The following is a 22,172-nucleotide window of genomic DNA, read 5'->3' on the forward strand; positions in this document are numbered from 1 at the left end:
TCTCACTTCGGCTCCCATAGGTCCCGGTTTGAACTCCCGTAGGAGCCCCCCCCCTCTCAATTTTTTGATTCCCCATCTTGACATCTGATGTTAGTTAATTGATAAAAGTTTTCGTTTTAGAAGTCTTCAGATCACGTGTGTTCTTTGTCACTGCCACAGCTACAGGACCTTTCGTGCGTCGAAGCTAAGTACGCTAAAAACCGGCGCCTCTCCCAGGGGGCTCGTTGGTCTAGCGGTATGATGCTTGTTTAGGGTGCGAGCGGTCCCGGGTTCGAGTCCCGGACGAGCCCCTCTTTTGACTTTTGATTTTCTGGAGACCCTCTTTGGATTTTTGATTTTTAATTTTTGGAGCCCCTCTTTTGACTTATAAGTTTTTCGAGCTCCTCTTTTGGCGTTTCATGTTTTTTTGAGGCAGGTCCTATTTTGATTTTTAATGTTCTTAGCCCCCTCCTTTGACTTTAAACGATCTTGAGCCCCTCTTCGGACACTTCATTTTCCTGAGCCTCCCTTTTGACTTTTAATGTCTTACAATTGTTGAAAGGTGCTTGTTTTCAAGTAATATAAGCACATGTAGTCTCTTTTATTGCCATCCCCACAGAAACTTTCCTAGCTACAAGATAAGTATTCTCAAAATGGGCCGGAACTTCCGGTTGGCTCCCTGGTGTAGCGGTGTGATGTCCATTTTGGGTGCGAGAGGTCCCGTGTTCGAGTCCCGCACGAGCCCCTCTTTGGCCTTTGAGTTTTCTTAAAATATGAAAAGGTTCTGTTTTTTTAAGTCATAAAGGCACATGTGATCTTTGTCAGTGCGATAACTACTCAAACTTTCCTACCTCGAAGGTAAATATTCTCATCACCGTCGGTCCCCTCAGATGACTAGTTGGTCTGGCGGTATATCTCTCACTTCGGCTCCCATAGGTCCCGGTTTGAACTCCCGTAGGAGCCCCCCCCCCTCTCAATTTTTTGATTCCCCATCTTGACATCTGATGTTAGTTAATTGATAAAAGTTTTCGTTTTAGAAGTCTTCAGATCACGTGTGTTCTTTGTCACTGCCACAGCTACAGGACCTTTCGTGCGTCGAAGCTAAGTACGCTAAAAACCGGCGCCTCTCCCAGGGGGCTCGTTGGTCTAGCGGTATGATGCTTGTTTAGGGTGCGAGCGGTCCCGGGTTCGAGTCCCGGACGAGCCCCTCTTTTGACTTTTGATTTTCTGGAGACCCTCTTTGGATTTTTGATTTTTAATTTTTGGAGCCCCTCTTTTGACTTATAAGTTTTTCGAGCTCCTCTTTTGGCGTTTCATGTTTTTTTGAGGCAGGTCCTATTTTGATTTTTAATGTTCTTAGCCCCCTCCTTTGACTTTAAACGATCTTGAGCCCCTCTTCGGACACTTCATTTTCCTGAGCCTCCCTTTTGACTTTTAATGTCTTACAATGGTTGAAAGGTGCTTGTTTTCAAGTAATATAAGCACATGTAGTCTCTTTTATTGCCATCCCCACAGAAACTTTCCTAGCTACAAGATAAGTATTCTCAAAATGGGCCGGAACTTCCGGTTGGCTCCCTGGTGTAGCGGTGTGATGTCCATTTTGGGTGCGAGAGGTCCCGTGTTCGAGTCCCGCACGAGCCCCTCTTTGGCCTTTGAGTTTTCTTAAAATATGAAAAGGTTCTGTTTTTTTAAGTCATAAAGGCACATGTGATCTTTGTCAGTGCGATAACTACTCAAACTTTCCTACCTCGAAGGTAAATATTCTCATCACCGTCGGTCCCCTCAGATGACTAGTTGGTCTGGCGGTATATCTCTCACTTCGGCTCCCATAGGTCCCGGTTTGAACTCCCGTAGGAGCCCCCCCCCTCTCAATTTTTTGATTCCCCATCTTGACATCTGATGTTAGTTAATTGATAAAAGTTTTCGTTTTAGAAGTCTTCAGATCACGTGTGTTCTTTGTCACTGCCACAGCTACAGGACCTTTCGTGCGTCGAAGCTAAGTACGCTAAAAACCGGCGCCTCTCCCAGGGGGCTCGTTGGTCTAGCGGTATGATGCTTGTTTAGGGTGCGAGCGGTCCCGGGTTCGAGTCCCGGACGAGCCCCTCTTTTGACTTTTGATTTTCTGGAGACCCTCTTTGGATTTTTGATTTTTAATTTTTGGAGCCCCTCTTTTGACTTATAAGTTTTTCGAGCTCCTCTTTTGGCGTTTCATGTTTTTTTGAGGCAGGTCCTCTTTTGATTTTTAATGTTCTTAGCCCCCTCCTTTGACTTTAAACGATCTTGAGCCCCTCTTCGGACACTTCATTTTCCTGAGCCTCCCTTTTGACTTTTAATGTCTTACAATTGTTGAAAGGTGCTTGTTTTCAAGTAATATAAGCACATGTAGTCTCTTTTATTGCCATCCCCACAGAAACTTTCCTAGCTACAAGATAAGTATTCTCAAAATGGGCCGGAACTTCCGGTTGGCTCCCTGGTGTAGCGGTGTGATGTCCATTTTGGGTGCGAGAGGTCCCGTGTTCGAGTCCCGCACGAGCCCCTCTTTGGCCTTTGAGTTTTCTTAAAATATGAAAAGGTTCTGTTTTTTTAAGTCATAAAGGCACATGTGATCTTTGTCAGTGCGATAACTACTCAAACTTTCCTACCTCGAAGGTAAATATTCTCATCACCGTCGGTCCCCTCAGATGACTAGTTGGTCTGGCGGTATATCTCTCACTTCGGCTCCCATAGGTCCCGGTTTGAACTCCCGTAGGAGCCCCCCCCCTCTCAATTTTTTGATTCCCCATCTTGACATCTGATGTTAGTTAATTGATAAAAGTTTTCGTTTTAGAAGTCTTCAGATCACGTGTGTTCTTTGTCACTGCCACAGCTACAGGACCTTTCGTGCGTCGAAGCTAAGTACGCTAAAAACCGGCGCCTCTCCCAGGGGGCTCGTTGGTCTAGCGGTATGATGCTTGTTTAGGGTGCGAGCGGTCCCGGGTTCGAGTCCCGGACGAGCCCCTCTTTTGACTTTTGATTTTCTGGAGACCCTCTTTGGATTTTTGATTTTTAATTTTTGGAGCCCCTCTTTTGACTTATAAGTTTTTCGAGCTCCTCTTTTGGCGTTTCATGTTTTTTTGAGGCAGGTCCTATTTTGATTTTTAATGTTCTTAGCCCCCTCCTTTGACTTTAAACGATCTTGAGCCCCTCTTCGGACACTTCATTTTCCTGAGCCTCCCTTTTGACTTTTAATGTCTTACAATTGTTGAAAGGTGCTTGTTTTCAAGTAATATAAGCACATGTAGTCTCTTTTATTGCCATCCCCACAGAAACTTTCCTAGCTACAAGATAAGTATTCTCAAAATGGGCCGGAACTTCCGGTTGGCTCCCTGGTGTAGCGGTGTGATGTCCATTTTGGGTGCGAGAGGTCCCGTGTTCGAGTCCCGCACGAGCCCCTCTTTGGCCTTTGAGTTTTCTTAAAATATGAAAAGGTTCTGTTTTTTTAAGTCATAAAGGCACATGTGATCTTTGTCAGTGCGATAACTACTCAAACTTTCCTACCTCGAAGGTAAATATTCTCATCACCGTCGGTCCCCTCAGATGACTAGTTGGTCTGGCGGTATATCTCTCACTTCGGCTCCCATAGGTCCCGGTTTGAACTCCCGTAGGAGCCCCCCCCCCTCTCAATTTTTTGATTCCCCATCTTGACATCTGATGTTAGTTAATTGATAAAAGTTTTCGTTTTAGAAGTCTTCAGATCACGTGTGTTCTTTGTCACTGCCACAGCTACAGGACCTTTCGTGCGTCGAAGCTAAGTACGCTAAAAACCGGCGCCTCTCCCAGGGGGCTCGTTGGTCTAGCGGTATGATGCTTGTTTAGGGTGCGAGCGGTCCCGGGTTCGAGTCCCGGACGAGCCCCTCTTTTGACTTTTGATTTTCTGGAGACCCTCTTTGGATTTTTGATTTTTAATTTTTGGAGCCCCTCTTTTGACTTATAAGTTTTTCGAGCTCCTCTTTTGGCGTTTCATGTTTTTTTGAGGCAGGTCCTCTTTTGATTTTTAATGTTCTTAGCCCCCTCCTTTGACTTTAAACGATCTTGAGCCCCTCTTCGGACACTTCATTTTCCTGAGCCTCCCTTTTGACTTTTAATGTCTTACAATTGTTGAAAGGTGCTTGTTTTCAAGTAATATAAGCACATGTAGTCTCTTTTATTGCCATCCCCACAGAAACTTTCCTAGCTACAAGATAAGTATTCTCAAAATGGGCCGGAACTTCCGGTTGGCTCCCTGGTGTAGCGGTGTGATGTCCATTTTGGGTGCGAGAGGTCCCGTGTTCGAGTCCCGCACGAGCCCCTCTTTGGCCTTTGAGTTTTCTTAAAATATGAAAAGGTTCTGTTTTTTTAAGTCATAAAGGCACATGTGATCTTTGTCAGTGCGATAACTACTCAAACTTTCCTACCTCGAAGGTAAATATTCTCATCACCGTCGGTCCCCTCAGATGACTAGTTGGTCTGGCGGTATATCTCTCACTTCGGCTCCCATAGGTCCCGGTTTGAACTCCCGTAGGAGCCCCCCCCCCTCTCAATTTTTTGATTCCCCATCTTGACATCTGATGTTAGTTAATTGATAAAAGTTTTCGTTTTAGAAGTCTTCAGATCACGTGTGTTCTTTGTCACTGCCACAGCTACAGGACCTTTCGTGCGTCGAAGCTAAGTACGCTAAAAACCGGCGCCTCTCCCAGGGGGCTCGTTGGTCTAGCGGTATGATGCTTGTTTAGGGTGCGAGCGGTCCCGGGTTCGAGTCCCGGACGAGCCCCTCTTTTGACTTTTGATTTTCTGGAGACCCTCTTTGGATTTTTGATTTTTAATTTTTGGAGCCCCTCTTTTGACTTATAAGTTTTTCGAGCTCCTCTTTTGGCGTTTCATGTTTTTTTGAGGCAGGTCCTCTTTTGATTTTTAATGTTCTTAGCCCCCTCCTTTGACTTTAAACGATCTTGAGCCCCTCTTCGGACACTTCATTTTCCTGAGCCTCCCTTTTGACTTTTAATGTCTTACAATTGTTGAAAGGTGCTTGTTTTCAAGTAATATAAGCACATGTAGTCTCTTTTATTGCCATCCCCACAGAAACTTTCCTAGCTACAAGATAAGTATTCTCAAAATGGGCCGGAACTTCCGGTTGGCTCCCTGGTGTAGCGGTGTGATGTCCATTTTGGGTGCGAGAGGTCCCGTGTTCGAGTCCCGCACGAGCCCCTCTTTGGCCTTTGAGTTTTCTTAAAATATGAAAAGGTTCTGTTTTTTTAAGTCATAAAGGCACATGTGATCTTTGTCAGTGCGATAACTACTCAAACTTTCCTACCTCGAAGGTAAATATTCTCATCACCGTCGGTCCCCTCAGATGACTAGTTGGTCTGGCGGTATATCTCTCACTTCGGCTCCCATAGGTCCCGGTTTGAACTCCCGTAGGAGCCCCCCCCCTCTCAATTTTTTGATTCCCCATCTTGACATCTGATGTTAGTTAATTGATAAAAGTTTTCGTTTTAGAAGTCTTCAGATCACGTGTGTTCTTTGTCACTGCCACAGCTACAGGACCTTTCGTGCGTCGAAGCTAAGTACGCTAAAAACCGGCGCCTCTCCCAGGGGGCTCGTTGGTCTAGCGGTATGATGCTTGTTTAGGGTGCGAGCGGTCCCGGGTTCGAGTCCCGGACGAGCCCCTCTTTTGACTTTTGATTTTCTGGAGACCCTCTTTGGATTTTTGATTTTTAATTTTTGGAGCCCCTCTTTTGACTTATAAGTTTTTCGAGCTCCTCTTTTGGCGTTTCATGTTTTTTTGAGGCAGGTCCTATTTTGATTTTTAATGTTCTTAGCCCCCTCCTTTGACTTTAAACGATCTTGAGCCCCTCTTCGGACACTTCATTTTCCTGAGCCTCCCTTTTGACTTTTAATGTCTTACAATTGTTGAAAGGTGCTTGTTTTCAAGTAATATAAGCACATGTAGTCTCTTTTATTGCCATCCCCACAGAAACTTTCCTAGCTACAAGATAAGTATTCTCAAAATGGGCCGGAACTTCCGGTTGGCTCCCTGGTGTAGCGGTGTGATGTCCATTTTGGGTGCGAGAGGTCCCGTGTTCGAGTCCCGCACGAGCCCCTCTTTGGCCTTTGAGTTTTCTTAAAATATGAAAAGGTTCTGTTTTTTTAAGTCATAAAGGCACACGTGATCTTTGTCAGTGCGATAACTACTCAAACTTTCCTACCTCGAAGGTAAATATTCTCATCACCGTCGGTCCCCTCAGATGACTAGTTGGTCTGGCGGTATATCTCTCACTTCGGCTCCCATAGGTCCCGCTTTGAACTCCCGTAGGAGCCCCCCCCCCTCTCAATTTTTTGATTCCCCATCTTGACATCTGATGTTAGTTAATTGATAAAAGTTTTCGTTTTAGAAGTCTTCAGATCACGTGTGTTCTTTGTCACTGCCACAGCTACAGGACCTTTCGTGCGTCGAAGCTAAGTACGCTAAAAACCGGCGCCTCTCCCAGGGGGCTCGTTGGTCTAGCGGTATGATGCTTGTTTAGGGTGCGAGCGGTCCCGGGTTCGAGTCCCGGACGAGCCCCTCTTTTGACTTTTGATTTTCTGGAGACCCTCTTTGGATTTTTGATTTTTAATTTTTGGAGCCCCTCTTTTGACTTATAAGTTTTTCGAGCTCCTCTTTTGGCGTTTCATGTTTTTTTGAGGCAGGTCCTATTTTGATTTTTAATGTTCTTAGCCCCCTCCTTTGACTTTAAACGATCTTGAGCCCCTCTTCGGACACTTCATTTTCCTGAGCCTCCCTTTTGACTTTTAATGTCTTACAATGGTTGAAAGGTGCTTGTTTTCAAGTAATATAAGCACATGTAGTCTCTTTTATTGCCATCCCCACAGAAACTTTCCTAGCTACAAGATAAGTATTCTCAAAATGGGCCGGAACTTCCGGTTGGCTCCCTGGTGTAGCGGTGTGATGTCCATTTTGGGTGCGAGAGGTCCCGTGTTCGAGTCCCGCACGAGCCCCTCTTTGGCCTTTGAGTTTTCTTAAAATATGAAAAGGTTCTGTTTTTTTAAGTCATAAAGGCACACGTGATCTTTGTCAGTGAGATAACTACTCAAACTTTCCTACCTCGAAGGTAAATATTCTCATCACCGTCGGTCCCCTCAGATGACTAGTTGGTCTGGCGGTATATCTCTCACTTCGGCTCCCATAGGTCCCGCTTTGAACTCCCGTAAGAGCCCCCCCCCTCTCAATTTTTTGATTCCCCATCTTGACATCTGATGTTAGTTAATTGATAAAAGTTTTCGTTTTAGAAGTCTTCAGATCACGTGTGTTCTTTGTCACTGCCACAGCTACAGGACCTTTCGTGCGTCGAAGCTAAGTACGCTAAAAACCGGCGCCTCTCCCAGGGGGCTCGTTGGTCTAGCGGTATGATGCTTGTTTAGGGTGCGAGCGGTCCCGGGTTCGAGTCCCGGACGAGCCCCTCTTTTGACTTTTGATTTTCTGGAGACCCTCTTTGGATTTTTGATTTTTAATTTTTGGAGCCCCTCTTTTGACTTATAAGTTTTTCGAGCTCCTCTTTTGGCGTTTCATGTTTTTTTGAGGCAGGTCCTCTTTTGATTTTTAATGTTCTTAGCCCCCTCCTTTGACTTTAAACGATCTTGAGCCCCTCCTCGGACACTTCATTTTCCTGAGCCTCCCTTTTGACTTTTAATGTCTTACAATTGTTGAAAGGTGCTTGTTTTCAAGTAATATAAGCACATGTAGTCTCTTTTATTGCCGTCCCCACAGAAACTTTCCTAGCTACAAGATAAGTATTCTCAAAATGGGCCGGAACTTCCGGTTGGCTCCCTGGTGTAGCGGTGTGATGTCCATTTTGGGTGCGAGAGGTCCCGTGTTCGAGTCCCGCACGAGCCCCTCTTTGGCCTTTGAGTTTTCTTAAAATATGAAAAGGTTCTGTTTTTTTAAGTCATAAAGGCACATGTGATCTTTGTCAGTGCGATAACTACTCAAACTTTCCTACCTCGAAGGTAAATATTCTCATCACCGTCGGTCCCCTCAGATGACTAGTTGGTCTGGCGGTATATCTCTCACTTCGGCTCCCATAGGTCCCGGTTTGAACTCCCGTAGGAGCCCCCCCCCCTCAATTTTTTGATTCCCCATCTTGACATCTGATGTTAGTTAATTGATAAAAGTTTTCGTTTTAGAAGTCTTCAGATCACCTGTGTTCTTTGTCACTGCCACAGCTACAGGACCTTTCGTGCGTCGAAGCTAAGTACGCTAAAAACCGGCGCCTCTCCCAGGGGGCTCGTTGGTCTAGCGGTATGATGCTTGTTTAGGGTGCGAGCGGTCCCGGGTTCGAGTCCCGGACGAGCCCCTCTTTTGACTTTTGATTTTCTGGAGACCCTCTTTGGATTTTTGATTTTTAATTTTTGGAGCCCCTCTTTTGACTTATAAGTTTTTCGAGCTCCTCTTTTGGCGTTTCATGTTTTTTTGAGGCAGGTCCTATTTTGATTTTTAATGTTCTTAGCCCCCTCCTTTGACTTTAAACGATCTTGAGCCCCTCTTCGGACACTTCATTTTCCTGAGCCTCCCTTTTGACTTTTAATGTCTTACAATTGTTGAAAGGTGCTTGTTTTCAAGTAATATAAGCACATGTAGTCTCTTTTATTGCCATCCCCACAGAAACTTTCCTAGCTACAAGATAAGTATTCTCAAAATGGGCCGGAACTTCCGGTTGGCTCCCTGGTGTAGCGGTGTGATGTCCATTTTGGGTGCGAGAGGTCCCGTGTTCGAGTCCCGCACGAGCCCCTCTTTGGCCTTTGAGTTTTCTTAAAATATGAAAAGGTTCTGTTTTTTTAAGTCATAAAGGCACATGTGATCTTTGTCAGTGCGATAACTACTCAAACTTTCCTACCTCGAAGGTAAATATTCTCATCACCGTCGGTCCCCTCAGATGACTAGTTGGTCTGGCGGTATATCTCTCACTTCGGCTCCCATAGGTCCCGGTTTGAACTCCCGTAGGAGCCCCCCCCCTCTCAATTTTTTGATTCCCCATCTTGACATCTGATGTTAGTTAATTGATAAAAGTTTTCGTTTTAGAAGTCTTCAGATCACGTGTGTTCTTTGTCACTGCCACAGCTACAGGACCTTTCGTGCGTCGAAGCTAAGTACGCTAAAAACCGGCGCCTCTCCCAGGGGGCTCGTTGGTCTAGCGGTATGATGCTTGTTTAGGGTGCGAGCGGTCCCGGGTTCGAGTCCCGGACGAGCCCTCTTTTGACTTTTGATTTTCTGGAGACCCTCTTTGGATTTTTGATTTTTAATTTTTGGAGCCCCTCTTTTGACTTATAAGTTTTTCGAGCTCCTCTTTTGGCGTTTCATGTTTTTTTGAGGCAGGTCCTATTTTGATTTTTAATGTTCTTAGCCCCCTCCTTTGACTTTAAACGATCTTGAGCCCCTCTTCGGACACTTCATTTTCCTGAGCCTCCCTTTTGACTTTTAATGTCTTACAATGGTTGAAAGGTGCTTGTTTTCAAGTAATATAAGCACATGTAGTCTCTTTTATTGCCGTCCCCACAGAAACTTTCCTAGCTACAAGATAAGTATTCTCAAAATGGGCCGGAACTTCCGGTTGGCTCCCTGGTGTAGCGGTGTGATGTCCATTTTGGGTGCGAGAGGTCCCGTGTTCGAGTCCCGCACGAGCCCCTCTTTGGCCTTTGAGTTTTCTTAAAATATGAAAAGGTTCTGTTTTTTTAAGTCATAAAGGCACACGTGATCTTTGTCAGTGCGATAACTACTCAAACTTTCCTACCTCGAAGGTAAATATTCTCATCACCGTCGGTCCCCTCAGATGACTAGTTGGTCTGGCGGTATATCTCTCACTTCGGCTCCCATAGGTCCCGGTTTGAACTCCCGTAGGAGCCCCCCCCCCTCTCAATTTTTTGATTCCCCATCTTGACATCTGATGTTAGTTAATTGATAAAAGTTTTCGTTTTAGAAGTCTTCAGATCACGTGTGTTCTTTGTCACTGCCACAGCTACAGGACCTTTCGTGCGTCGAAGCTAAGTACGCTAAAAACCGGCGCCTCTCCCAGGGGGCTCGTTGGTCTAGCGGTATGATGCTTGTTTAGGGTGCGAGCGGTCCCGGGTTCGAGTCCCGGACGAGCCCCTCTTTTGACTTTTGATTTTCTGGAGACCCTCTTTGGATTTTTGATTTTTAATTTTTGGAGCCCCTCTTTTGACTTATAAGTTTTTCGAGCTCCTCTTTTGGCGTTTCATGTTTTTTTGAGGCAGGTCCTCTTTTGATTTTTAATGTTCTTAGCCCCCTCCTTTGACTTTAAACGATCTTGAGCCCCTCTTCGGACACTTCATTTTCCTGAGCCTCCCTTTTGACTTTTAATGTCTTACAATTGTTGAAAGGTGCTTGTTTTCAAGTAATATAAGCACATGTAGTCTCTTTTATTGCCATCCCCACAGAAACTTTCCTAGCTACAAGATAAGTATTCTCAAAATGGGCCGGAACTTCCGGTTGGCTCCCTGGTGTAGCGGTGTGATGTCCATTTTGGGTGCGAGAGGTCCCGTGTTCGAGTCCCGCACGAGCCCCTCTTTGGCCTTTGAGTTTTCTTAAAATATGAAAAGGTTCTGTTTTTTTAAGTCATAAAGGCACATGTGATCTTTGTCAGTGCGATAACTACTCAAACTTTCCTACCTCGAAGGTAAATATTCTCATCACCGTCGGTCCCCTCAGATGACTAGTTGGTCTGGCGGTATATCTCTCACTTCGGCTCCCATAGGTCCCGGTTTGAACTCCCGTAGGAGCCCCCCCCCCTCTCAATTTTTTGATTCCCCATCTTGACATCTGATGTTAGTTAATTGATAAAAGTTTTCGTTTTAGAAGTCTTCAGATCACGTGTGTTCTTTGTCACTGCCACAGCTACAGGACCTTTCGTGCGTCGAAGCTAAGTACGCTAAAAACCGGCGCCTCTCCCAGGGGGCTCGTTGGTCTAGCGGTATGATGCTTGTTTAGGGTGCGAGCGGTCCCGGGTTCGAGTCCCGGACGAGCCCCTCTTTTGACTTTTGATTTTCTGGAGACCCTCTTTGGATTTTTGATTTTTAATTTTTGGAGCCCCTCTTTTGACTTATAAGTTTTTCGAGCTCCTCTTTTGGCGTTTCATGTTTTTTTGAGGCAGGTCCTATTTTGATTTTTAATGTTCTTAGCCCCCTCCTTTGACTTTAAACGATCTTGAGCCCCTCTTCGGACACTTCATTTTCCTGAGCCTCCCTTTTGACTTTTAATGTCTTACAATTGTTGAAAGGTGCTTGTTTTCAAGTAATATAAGCACATGTAGTCTCTTTTATTGCCATCCCCACAGAAACTTTCCTAGCTACAAGATAAGTATTCTCAAAATGGGCCGGAACTTCCGGTTGGCTCCCTGGTGTAGCGGTGTGATGTCCATTTTGGGTGCGAGAGGTCCCGTGTTCGAGTCCCGCACGAGCCCCTCTTTGGCCTTTGAGTTTTCTTAAAATATGAAAAGGTTCTGTTTTTTTAAGTCATAAAGGCACATGTGATCTTTGTCAGTGCGATAACTACTCAAACTTTCCTACCTCGAAGGTAAATATTCTCATCACCGTCGGTCCCCTCAGATGACTAGTTGGTCTGGCGGTATATCTCTCACTTCGGCTCCCATAGGTCCCGGTTTGAACTCCCGTAGGAGCCCCCCCCCCTCTCAATTTTTTGATTCCCCATCTTGACATCTGATGTTAGTTAATTGATAAAAGTTTTCGTTTTAGAAGTCTTCAGATCACGTGTGTTCTTTGTCACTGCCACAGCTACAGGACCTTTCGTGCGTCGAAGCTAAGTACGCTAAAAACCGGCGCCTCTCCCAGGGGGCTCGTTGGTCTAGCGGTATGATGCTTGTTTAGGGTGCGAGCGGTCCCGGGTTCGAGTCCCGGACGAGCCCCTCTTTTGACTTTTGATTTTCTGGAGACCCTCTTTGGATTTTTGATTTTTAATTTTTGGAGCCCCTCTTTTGACTTATAAGTTTTTCGAGCTCCTCTTTTGGCGTTTCATGTTTTTTTGAGGCAGGTCCTCTTTTGATTTTTAATGTTCTTAGCCCCCTCCTTTGACTTTAAACGATCTTGAGCCCCTCTTCGGACACTTCATTTTCCTGAGCCTCCCTTTTGACTTTTAATGTCTTACAATTGTTGAAAGGTGCTTGTTTTCAAGTAATATAAGCACATGTAGTCTCTTTTATTGCCATCCCCACAGAAACTTTCCTAGCTACAAGATAAGTATTCTCAAAATGGGCCGGAACTTCCGGTTGGCTCCCTGGTGTAGCGGTGTGATGTCCATTTTGGGTGCGAGAGGTCCCGTGTTCGAGTCCCGCACGAGCCCCTCTTTGGCCTTTGAGTTTTCTTAAAATATGAAAAGGTTCTGTTTTTTTAAGTCATAAAGGCACATGTGATCTTTGTCAGTGCGATAACTACTCAAACTTTCCTACCTCGAAGGTAAATATTCTCATCACCGTCGGTCCCCTCAGATGACTAGTTGGTCTGGCGGTATATCTCTCACTTCGGCTCCCATAGGTCCCGGTTTGAACTCCCGTAGGAGCCCCCCCCCCTCTCAATTTTTTGATTCCCCATCTTGACATCTGATGTTAGTTAATTGATAAAAGTTTTCGTTTTAGAAGTCTTCAGATCACGTGTGTTCTTTGTCACTGCCACAGCTACAGGACCTTTCGTGCGTCGAAGCTAAGTACGCTAAAAACCGGCGCCTCTCCCAGGGGGCTCGTTGGTCTAGCGGTATGATGCTTGTTTAGGGTGCGAGCGGTCCCGGGTTCGAGTCCCGGACGAGCCCCTCTTTTGACTTTTGATTTTCTGGAGACCCTCTTTGGATTTTTGATTTTTAATTTTTGGAGCCCCTCTTTTGACTTATAAGTTTTTCGAGCTCCTCTTTTGGCGTTTCATGTTTTTTTGAGGCAGGTCCTCTTTTGATTTTTAATGTTCTTAGCCCCCTCCTTTGACTTTAAACGATCTTGAGCCCCTCTTCGGACACTTCATTTTCCTGAGCCTCCCTTTTGACTTTTAATGTCTTACAATTGTTGAAAGGTGCTTGTTTTCAAGTAATATAAGCACATGTAGTCTCTTTTATTGCCATCCCCACAGAAACTTTCCTAGCTACAAGATAAGTATTCTCAAAATGGGCCGGAACTTCCGGTTGGCTCCCTGGTGTAGCGGTGTGATGTCCATTTTGGGTGCGAGAGGTCCCGTGTTCGAGTCCCGCACGAGCCCCTCTTTGGCCTTTGAGTTTTCTTAAAATATGAAAAGGTTCTGTTTTTTTAAGTCATAAAGGCACATGTGATCTTTGTCAGTGCGATAACTACTCAAACTTTCCTACCTCGAAGGTAAATATTCTCATCACCGTCGGTCCCCTCAGATGACTAGTTGGTCTGGCGGTATATCTCTCACTTCGGCTCCCATAGGTCCCGGTTTGAACTCCCGTAGGAGCCCCCCCCCCTCTCAATTTTTTGATTCCCCATCTTGACATCTGATGTTAGTTAATTGATAAAAGTTTTCGTTTTAGAAGTCTTCAGATCACGTGTGTTCTTTGTCACTGCCACAGCTACAGGACCTTTCGTGCGTCGAAGCTAAGTACGCTAAAAACCGGCGCCTCTCCCAGGGGGCTCGTTGGTCTAGCGGTATGATGCTTGTTTAGGGTGCGAGCGGTCCCGGGTTCGAGTCCCGGACGAGCCCCTCTTTTGACTTTTGATTTTCTGGAGACCCTCTTTGGATTTTTGATTTTTAATTTTTGGAGCCCCTCTTTTGACTTATAAGTTTTTCGAGCTCCTCTTTTGGCGTTTCATGTTTTTTTGAGGCAGGTCCTATTTTGATTTTTAATGTTCTTAGCCCCCTCCTTTGACTTTAAACGATCTTGAGCCCCTCTTCGGACACTTCATTTTCCTGAGCCTCCCTTTTGACTTTTAATGTCTTACAATTGTTGAAAGGTGCTTGTTTTCAAGTAATATAAGCACATGTAGTCTCTTTTATTGCCATCCCCACAGAAACTTTCCTAGCTACAAGATAAGTATTCTCAAAATGGGCCGGAACTTCCGGTTGGCTCCCTGGTGTAGCGGTGTGATGTCCATTTTGGGTGCGAGAGGTCCCGTGTTCGAGTCCCGCACGAGCCCCTCTTTGGCCTTTGAGTTTTCTTAAAATATGAAAAGGTTCTGTTTTTTTAAGTCATAAAGGCACATGTGATCTTTGTCAGTGCGATAACTACTCAAACTTTCCTACCTCGAAGGTAAATATTCTCATCACCGTCGGTCCCCTCAGATGACTAGTTGGTCTGGCGGTATATCTCTCACTTCGGCTCCCATAGGTCCCGGTTTGAACTCCCGTAGGAGCCCCCCCCCCTCTCAATTTTTTGATTCCCCATCTTGACATCTGATGTTAGTTAATTGATAAAAGTTTTCGTTTTAGAAGTCTTCAGATCACGTGTGTTCTTTGTCACTGCCACAGCTACAGGACCTTTCGTGCGTCGAAGCTAAGTACGCTAAAAACCGGCGCCTCTCCCAGGGGGCTCGTTGGTCTAGCGGTATGATGCTTGTTTAGGGTGCGAGCGGTCCCGGGTTCGAGTCCCGGACGAGCCCCTCTTTTGACTTTTGATTTTCTGGAGACCCTCTTTGGATTTTTGATTTTTAATTTTTGGAGCCCCTCTTTTGACTTATAAGTTTTTCGAGCTCCTCTTTTGGCGTTTCATGTTTTTTTGAGGCAGGTCCTATTTTGATTTTTAATGTTCTTAGCCCCCTCCTTTGACTTTAAACGATCTTGAGCCCCTCTTCGGACACTTCATTTTCCTGAGCCTCCCTTTTGACTTTTAATGTCTTACAATTGTTGAAAGGTGCTTGTTTTCAAGTAATATAAGCACATGTAGTCTCTTTTATTGCCGTCCCCACAGAAACTTTCCTAGCTACAAGATAAGTATTCTCAAAATGGGCCGGAACTTCCGGTTGGCTCCCTGGTGTAGCGGTGTGATGTCCATTTTGGGTGCGAGAGGTCCCGTGTTCGAGTCCCGCACGAGCCCCTCTTTGGCCTTTGAGTTTTCTTAAAATATGAAAAGGTTCTGTTTTTTTAAGTCATAAAGGCACATGTGATCTTTGTCAGTGCGATAACTACTCAAACTTTCCTACCTCGAAGGTAAATATTCTCATCACCGTCGGTCCCCTCAGATGACTAGTTGGTCTGGCGGTATATCTCTCACTTCGGCTCCCATAGGTCCCGCTTTGAACTCCCGTAGGAGCCCCCCCCCTCTCAATTTTTTGATTCCCCATCTTGACATCTGATGTTAGTTAATTGATAAAAGTTTTCGTTTTAGAAGTCTTCAGATCACGTGTGTTCTTTGTCACTGCCACAGCTACAGGACCTTTCGTGCGTCGAAGCTAAGTACGCTAAAAACCGGCGCCTCTCCCAGGGGGCTCGTTGGTCTAGCGGTATGATGCTTGTTTAGGGTGCGAGCGGTCCCGGGTTCGAGTCCCGGACGAGCCCCTCTTTTGACTTTTGATTTTCTGGAGACCCTCTTTGGATTTTTGATTTTTAATTTTTGGAGCCCCTCTTTTGACTTATAAGTTTTTCGAGCTCCTCTTTTGGCGTTTCATGTTTTTTTGAGGCAGGTCCTATTTTGATTTTTAATGTTCTTAGCCCCCTCCTTTGACTTTAAACGATCTTGAGCCCCTCTTCGGACACTTCATTTTCCTGAGCCTCCCTTTTGACTTTTAATGTCTTACAATGGTTGAAAGGTGCTTGTTTTCAAGTAATATAAGCACATGTAGTCTCTTTTATTGCCGTCCCCACAGAAACTTTCCTAGCTACAAGATAAGTATTCTCAAAATGGGCCGGAACTTCCGGTTGGCTCCCTGGTGTAGCGGTGTGATGTCCATTTTGGGTGCGAGAGGTCCCGTGTTCGAGTCCCGCACGAGCCCCTCTTTGGCCTTTGAGTTTTCTTAAAATATGAAAAGGTTCTGTTTTTTTAAGTCATAAAGGCACACGTGATCTTTGTCAGTGAGATAACTACTCAAACTTTCCTACCTCGAAGGTAAATATTCTCATCACCGTCGGTCCCCTCAGATGACTAGTTGGTCTGGCGGTATATCTCTCACTTCGGCTCCCATAGGTCCCGCTTTGAACTCCCGTAAGAGCCCCCCCCCCTCAATTTTTTGATTCCCCATCTTGACATCTGATGTTAGTTAATTGATAAAAGTTTTCGTTTTAGAAGTCTTCAGATCACGTGTGTTCTTTGTCACTGCCACAGCTACAGGACCTTTCATGCGTCGAAGCTAAGTACGCTAAAAACCGGCGCCTCTCCCAGGGGGCTCGTTGGTCTAGCGGTATGATGCTTGTTTAGGGTGCGAGCGGTCCCGGGTTCGAGTCCCGGACGAGCCCCTCTTTTGACTTTTGATTTTCTGGAGACCCTCTTTGGATTTTTGATTTTTAATTTTTGGAGCCCCTCTTTTGACTTATAAGTTTTTCGAGCTCCTCTTTTGGCGTTTCATGTTTTTTTGAGGCAGGTCCTCTTTTGATTTTTAATGTTCTTAGCCCCCCTCCTTTGACTTTAAACGATCTTGAGCCCCTCCTCGGACACTTCATTTTCCTGAGCCTCCCTTTTGACTTTTAATGTCTAACAATTGTTGAAAGGTGCTTGTTTTCAAGTAATATAAGCACATGTAGTCTCTTTTATTGCCGTCCCCACAGAAACTTTCCTAGCTACAAGATAAGTATTCTCAAAATGGGCCGGAACTTCCGGTTGGCTCCCTGGTGTAGCGGTGTGATGTCCATTTTGGGTGCGAGAGGTCCCGTGTTCGAGTCCCGCACGAGCCCCTCTTTGGCCTTTGAGTTTTCTTAAAATATGAAAAGGTTCTGTTTTTTTAAGTCATAAAGGCACACGTGATCTTTGTCAGTGCGATAACTACTCAAACTTTCCTACCTCGAAGGTAAATATTCTCATCACCGTCGGTCCCCTCAGATGACTAGTTGGTCTGGCGGTATATCTCTCACTTCGGCTCCCATAGGTCCCGGTTTGAACTCCCGTAGGAGCCCCCCCCCCCCCTCTCAATTTTTTGATTCCCCATCTTGACATCTGATGTTAGTTAATTGATAAAAGTTTTCGTTTTAGAAGTCTTCAGATCACGTGTGTTCTTTGTCACTGCCACAGCTACAGGACCTTTCGTGTGTCGAAGCTAAGTACGCTAAAAACCGGCGCCTCTCCCAGGGGGCTCGTTGGTCTAGCGGTATGATGCTTGTTTAGGGTGCGAGCGGGTCCCGGGTTCGAGTCCCGGACGAGCCCCTCTTTTGATTTTCTGGAGACCCTCTTTGGATTTTTGATTTTTAATTTTTGGAGCCCCTCTTTTGACTTATAAGTTTTTCGAGCTCCTCTTTTGGCGTTTCATGTTTTTTTTGAGGGCAGGTCCTCTTTTGATTTTTAATGTTCTTAGCCCCCTCCTTTGACTTTAAACGATCTTGAGCCCCTCCTCGGACACTTCATTTTCCTGAGCCTCCCTTTTGACTTTTAATGTCTTACAATTGTTGAAAGGTGCTTGTTTTCAAGTAATATAAGCACATGTAGTCTCTTTTATTGCCGTCCCCACAGAAACTTTCCTAGCTACAAGATAAGTATTCTCAAAATGGGCCGGAACTTCCGGTTGGCTCCCTGGTGTAGCGGTGTGATGTCCATTTTGGGTGCGAGAGGGTCCCGTGTTCGAGTCCCGCACGAGCCCCTCTTTGGCCTTTGAGTTTTCTTAAAATATGAAAAGGTTCTGTTTTTTTAAGTCATAAAGGCACATGTGATCTTTGTCAGTGCGATAACTACTCAAACTTTCCTAACTCGAAGGTAAATATTCTCATCACCGTCGGTCCCCTCAGATGACTAGTTGGTCTGGCGGTATATCTCTCACTTCGGCTCCCATAGGTCCCGGTTTGAACTCCCGTAGGAGCCCCCCCCCCCTCTCAATTTTTTGATTCCCCATCTTGACATCTGATGTTAGTTAATTGATAAAAGTTTTCGTTTTAGATGTCTTCAGATCATCTGAGTTCTTTGTCACTGCCACAGCTACAGGACCTTTCGTGCGTCGAAGCTAAGTACGCTAAAAAACCGGCGCCTCTCCCAGGGGGCTCGTTGGTCTAGCGGTATGATGCTTGTTTAGGGTGCGAGCGGTCCCGGGTTCGAGTCCCGGACGAGCCCCTCTTTTGACTTTTGATTTTCTGGAGATCCTCTTTGGATTTTTGATTTTTAATTTTTGGAGCCCCTCTTTTGACTTATAAGTTTTTTGAGCTCCTCTTTTGGCGTTTCATGTTTTTTTTGAGGCAGGTCCTATTTTTGATTTTTAATGTTCTTAGCCCCCTCCTTTGACTTTAAACGATCTTGAGCCCCTCTTCGGACACTTCATTTTCCTGAGCCTCCCTTTTGACTTTTAATGTCTTACAATTGTTGAAAGGTGCTTGTTTTCAAGTAATATAAGCACATGTAGTCTCTTTTATTGCCATCCCCACAGAAACTTTCCTAGCTACAAGATAAGTATTCTCAAAATGGGCCGGAACTTCCGGTTGGCTCCCTGGTGTAGCGGTGTGATGTCCATTTTGGGTGCGAGAGGTCCCGTGTTCGAGTCCCGCACGAGCCCCTCTTTGGCCTTTGAGTTTTCTTAAAATATGAAAAGGTTCTGTTTTTTTAAGTCATAAAGGCACATGTGATCTTTGTCAGTGCGATAACTACTCAAACTTTCCTACCTCGAAGGTAAATATTCTCATCACCGTCGGTCCCCTCAGATGACTAGTTGGTCTGGCGGTATATCTCTCACTTCGGCTCCCATAGGTCCCGGTTTGAACTCCCGTAGGAGCCCCCCCCCCCTCTCAATTTTTTGATTCCCCATCTTGACATCTGATGTTAGTTAATTGATAAAAGTTTTCGTTTTAGAAGTCTTCAGATCACGTGTGTTCTTTGTCACTGCCACAGCTACAGGACCTTTCGTGCGTCGAAGCTAAGTACGCTAAAAACCGGCGCCTCTCCCAGGGGGCTCGTTGGTCTAGCGGTATGATGCTTGTTTAGGGTGCGAGCGGTCCCGGGTTCGAGTCCCGGACGAGCCCCTCTTTTGATTTTCTGGAGACCCTCTTTGGATTTTTGATTTTTAATTTTTGGAGCCCCTCTTTTGACTTATAAGTTTTTCGAGCTCCTCTTTTGGCGTTTCATGTTTTTTTGAGGCAGGTCCTATTTTGATTTTTAATGTTCTTAGCCCCCTCCTTTGACTTTAAACGATCTTGAGCCCCTCTTCGGACACTTCATTTTCCTGAGCCTCCCTTTTGACTTTTAATGTCTTACAATTGTTGAAAGGTGCTTGTTTTCAAGTAATATAAGCACATGTAGTCTCTTTTATTGCCATCCCCACAGAAACTTTCCTAGCTACAAGATAAGTATTCTCAAAATGGGCCGGAACTTCCGGTTGGCTCCCTGGTGTAGCGGTGTGATGTCCATTTTGGGTGCGAGAGGTCCCGTGTTCGAGTCCCGCACGAGCCCCTCTTTGGCCTTTGAGTTTTCTTAAAATATGAAAAGGTTCTGTTTTTTTAAGTCATAAAGGCACACGTGATCTTTGTCAGTGCGATAACTACTCAAACTTTCCTACCTCGAAGGTAAATATTCTCATCACCGTCGGTCCCCTCAGATGACTAGTTGGTCTGGCGGTATATCTCTCACTTCGGCTCCCATAGGTCCCGGTTTGAACTCCCGTAGGAGCCCCCCCCCCTCAATTTTTTGATTCCCCATCTTGACATCTGATGTTAGTTAATTGATAAAAGTTTTCGTTTTAGATGTCTTCAGATCACCTGAGTTCTTTGTCACTGCCACAGCTACAGGACCTTTCGTGCGTCGAAGCTAAGTACGCTAAAAACCGGCGCCTCTCCCAGGGGGCTCGTTGGTCTAGCGGTATGATGCTTGTTTAGGGTGCGAGCGGTCCCGGGTTCGAGTCCCGGACGAGCCCCTCTTTTGACTTTTGATTTTCTGGAGACCCTCTTTGGATTTTTGATTTTTAATTTTTGGAGCCCCTCTTTTGACTTATAAGTTTTTCGAGCTCCTCTTTTGGCGTTTCATGTTTTTTTGAGGCAGGTCCTATTTTGATTTTTAATGTTCTTAGCCCCCTCCTTTGACTTTAAACGATCTTGAGCCCCCTCTTCGGACACTTCATTTTCCTGAGCCTCCCTTTTGACTTTTAATGTCTTACAATGGTTGAAAGGTGCTTGTTTTCAAGTAATATAAGCACATGTAGTCTCTTTTATTGCCATCCCCACAGAAACTTTCCTAGCTACAAGATAAGTATTCTCAAAATGGGCCGGAACTTCCGGTTGGCTCCCTGGTGTAGCGGTGTGATGTCCATTTTGGGTGCGAGAGGTCCCGTGTTCGAGTCCCGCACGAGCCCCTCTTTGGCCTTTGAGTTTTCTTAAAATATGAAAAGGTTCTGTTTTTTTAAGTCATAAAGGCACATGTGATCTTTGTCAGTGCGATAACTACTCAAACTTTCCTACCTCGAAGGTAAATATTCTCATCACCGTCGGTCCCCTCAGATGACTAGTTGGTCTGGCGGTATATCTCTCACTTCGGCTCCCATAGGTCCCGGTTTGAACTCCCGTAGGAGCCCCCCCCCCCTCTCAATTTTTTGATTCCCCATCTTGACATCTGATGTTAGTTAATTGATAAAAGTTTTCGTTTTAGAAGTCTTCAGATCACGTGTGTTCTTTGTCACTGCCACAGCTACAGGACCTTTCGTGCGTCGAAGCTAAGTACGCTAAAAACCGGCGCCTCTCCCAGGGGGCTCGTTGGTCTAGCGGTATGATGCTTGTTTAGGGTGCGAGCGGTCCCGGGTTCGAGTCCCGGACGAGCCCCTCTTTTGATTTTCTGGAGACCCTCTTTGGATTTTTGATTTTTAATTTTTGGAGCCCCTCTTTTGACTTATAAGTTTTTTCGAGCTCCTCTTTTGGCGTTTCATGTTTTTTTTGAGGCAGGTCCTATTTTGATTTTTAATGTTCTTAGCCCCCTCCTTTGACTTTAAACGATCTTGAGCCCCTCTTCGGACACTTCATTTTCCTGAGCCTCCCTTTTGACTTTTAATGTCTTACAATGGTTGAAAGGTGCTTGTTTTCAAGTAATATAAGCACATGTAGTCTCTTTTATTGCCATCCCCACAGAAACTTTCCTAGCTACAAGATAAGTATTCTCAAAATGGGCCGGAACTTCCCGGTTGGCTCCCTGGTGTAGCGGTGTGATGTCCATTTTGGGTGCGAGAGGTCCCGTGTTCGAGTCCCGCACGAGCCCCTCTTTGGCCTTTGAGTTTTCTTAAAATATGAAAAGGTTCTGTTTTTTTAAGTCATAAAGGCACACGTGATCTTTGTCAGTGCGATAACTACTCAAACTTTCCTACCTCGAAGGTAAATATTCTCATCACCGTCGGTCCCCTCAGATGACTAGTTGGTTCTGGCGGTATATCTCTCACTTCGGCTCCCATAGGTCCCGGTTTGAACTCCCGTAGGAGCCCCCCCCCCCTCTCAATTTTTTGATTCCCCATCTTGACATCTGATGTTAGTTAATTGATAAAAGTTTTCGTTTTAGAAGTCTTCAGATCACGTGTGTTCTTTGTCACTGCCACAGCTACAGGACCTTTCGTGCGTCGAAGCTAAGTACGCTAAAAACCGGCGCCTCTCCCAGGGGGCTCGTTGGTCTAGCGGTATGATGCTTGTTTAGGGTGCGAGCGGTCCCGGGTTCGAGTCCCGGACGAGCCCCTCTTTTGACTTTTGATTTTCTGGAGACCCTCTTTGGATTTTTGATTTTTAATTTTTGGAGCCCCTCTTTTGACTTATATGTTTTTCGAGCTCCTCTTTTGGCGTTTCATGTTTTTTTGAGGCAGGTCCTCTTTTGATTTTTAATGTTCTTAGCCCCCTCCTTTGACTTTAAACGATCTTGAGCCCCTCCTCGGACACTTCATTTTCCTGAGCCTCCCTTTTGACTTTTAATGTCTTACAATTGTTGAAAGGTGCTTGTTTTCAAGTAATATAAGCACATGTAGTCTCTTTTATTGCCCATCCCCACAGAAACTTTCCTAGCTACAAGATAAGTATTCTCAAAATGGGCCGGAACTTCCGGTTGGCTCCCTGGTGTAGCGGTGTGATGTCCA

At 45.3% G+C, this 22,172-nt stretch overlaps 1 protein-coding gene and 14 non-coding genes across 16 annotated transcripts in view; all 15 read left to right on the forward strand.

Annotated features, from left to right (window-relative positions):
- Window positions 1-22,172, forward strand: part of FHL1 (four and a half LIM domains 1) — a 138,882-nt gene that overhangs the window by 37,665 nt on the left and 79,045 nt on the right. The gene's annotated exons all lie outside the window — the stretch shown is intronic.
- On the forward strand, window positions 4,697-4,768 carry TRNAP-AGG (transfer RNA proline (anticodon AGG)). Its single transcript has one exon. It is a non-coding gene; the product is annotated as a tRNA-Pro (tRNA).
- On the forward strand, window positions 5,592-5,663 carry TRNAP-AGG (transfer RNA proline (anticodon AGG)). Its single transcript has one exon. It is a non-coding gene; the product is annotated as a tRNA-Pro (tRNA).
- On the forward strand, window positions 6,488-6,559 carry TRNAP-AGG (transfer RNA proline (anticodon AGG)). Its single transcript has one exon. It is a non-coding gene; the product is annotated as a tRNA-Pro (tRNA).
- On the forward strand, window positions 7,383-7,454 carry TRNAP-AGG (transfer RNA proline (anticodon AGG)). The gene has a single exon. It is a non-coding gene; the product is annotated as a tRNA-Pro (tRNA).
- TRNAP-AGG (transfer RNA proline (anticodon AGG)) lies at window positions 8,277-8,348 on the forward strand. Its single transcript has one exon. It is a non-coding gene; the product is annotated as a tRNA-Pro (tRNA).
- Window positions 9,172-9,243, forward strand: TRNAP-AGG (transfer RNA proline (anticodon AGG)). Its single transcript has one exon. It is a non-coding gene; the product is annotated as a tRNA-Pro (tRNA).
- On the forward strand, window positions 10,067-10,138 carry TRNAP-AGG (transfer RNA proline (anticodon AGG)). Its single transcript has one exon. It is a non-coding gene; the product is annotated as a tRNA-Pro (tRNA).
- Window positions 10,963-11,034, forward strand: TRNAP-AGG (transfer RNA proline (anticodon AGG)). Its single transcript has one exon. It is a non-coding gene; the product is annotated as a tRNA-Pro (tRNA).
- TRNAP-AGG (transfer RNA proline (anticodon AGG)) lies at window positions 11,859-11,930 on the forward strand. The gene has a single exon. It is a non-coding gene; the product is annotated as a tRNA-Pro (tRNA).
- On the forward strand, window positions 12,755-12,826 carry TRNAP-AGG (transfer RNA proline (anticodon AGG)). Its single transcript has one exon. It is a non-coding gene; the product is annotated as a tRNA-Pro (tRNA).
- TRNAP-AGG (transfer RNA proline (anticodon AGG)) lies at window positions 13,651-13,722 on the forward strand. The gene has a single exon. It is a non-coding gene; the product is annotated as a tRNA-Pro (tRNA).
- On the forward strand, window positions 14,547-14,618 carry TRNAP-AGG (transfer RNA proline (anticodon AGG)). The gene has a single exon. It is a non-coding gene; the product is annotated as a tRNA-Pro (tRNA).
- Window positions 15,442-15,513, forward strand: TRNAP-AGG (transfer RNA proline (anticodon AGG)). The gene has a single exon. It is a non-coding gene; the product is annotated as a tRNA-Pro (tRNA).
- TRNAP-AGG (transfer RNA proline (anticodon AGG)) lies at window positions 16,336-16,407 on the forward strand. Its single transcript has one exon. It is a non-coding gene; the product is annotated as a tRNA-Pro (tRNA).

The sequence above is a fragment of the Macrotis lagotis genome, chromosome X (assembly GCF_037893015.1).
Source record: "Macrotis lagotis isolate mMagLag1 chromosome X, bilby.v1.9.chrom.fasta, whole genome shotgun sequence".
Classification (NCBI taxonomy): Eukaryota; Metazoa; Chordata; class Mammalia; order Peramelemorphia; family Peramelidae; genus Macrotis; species Macrotis lagotis.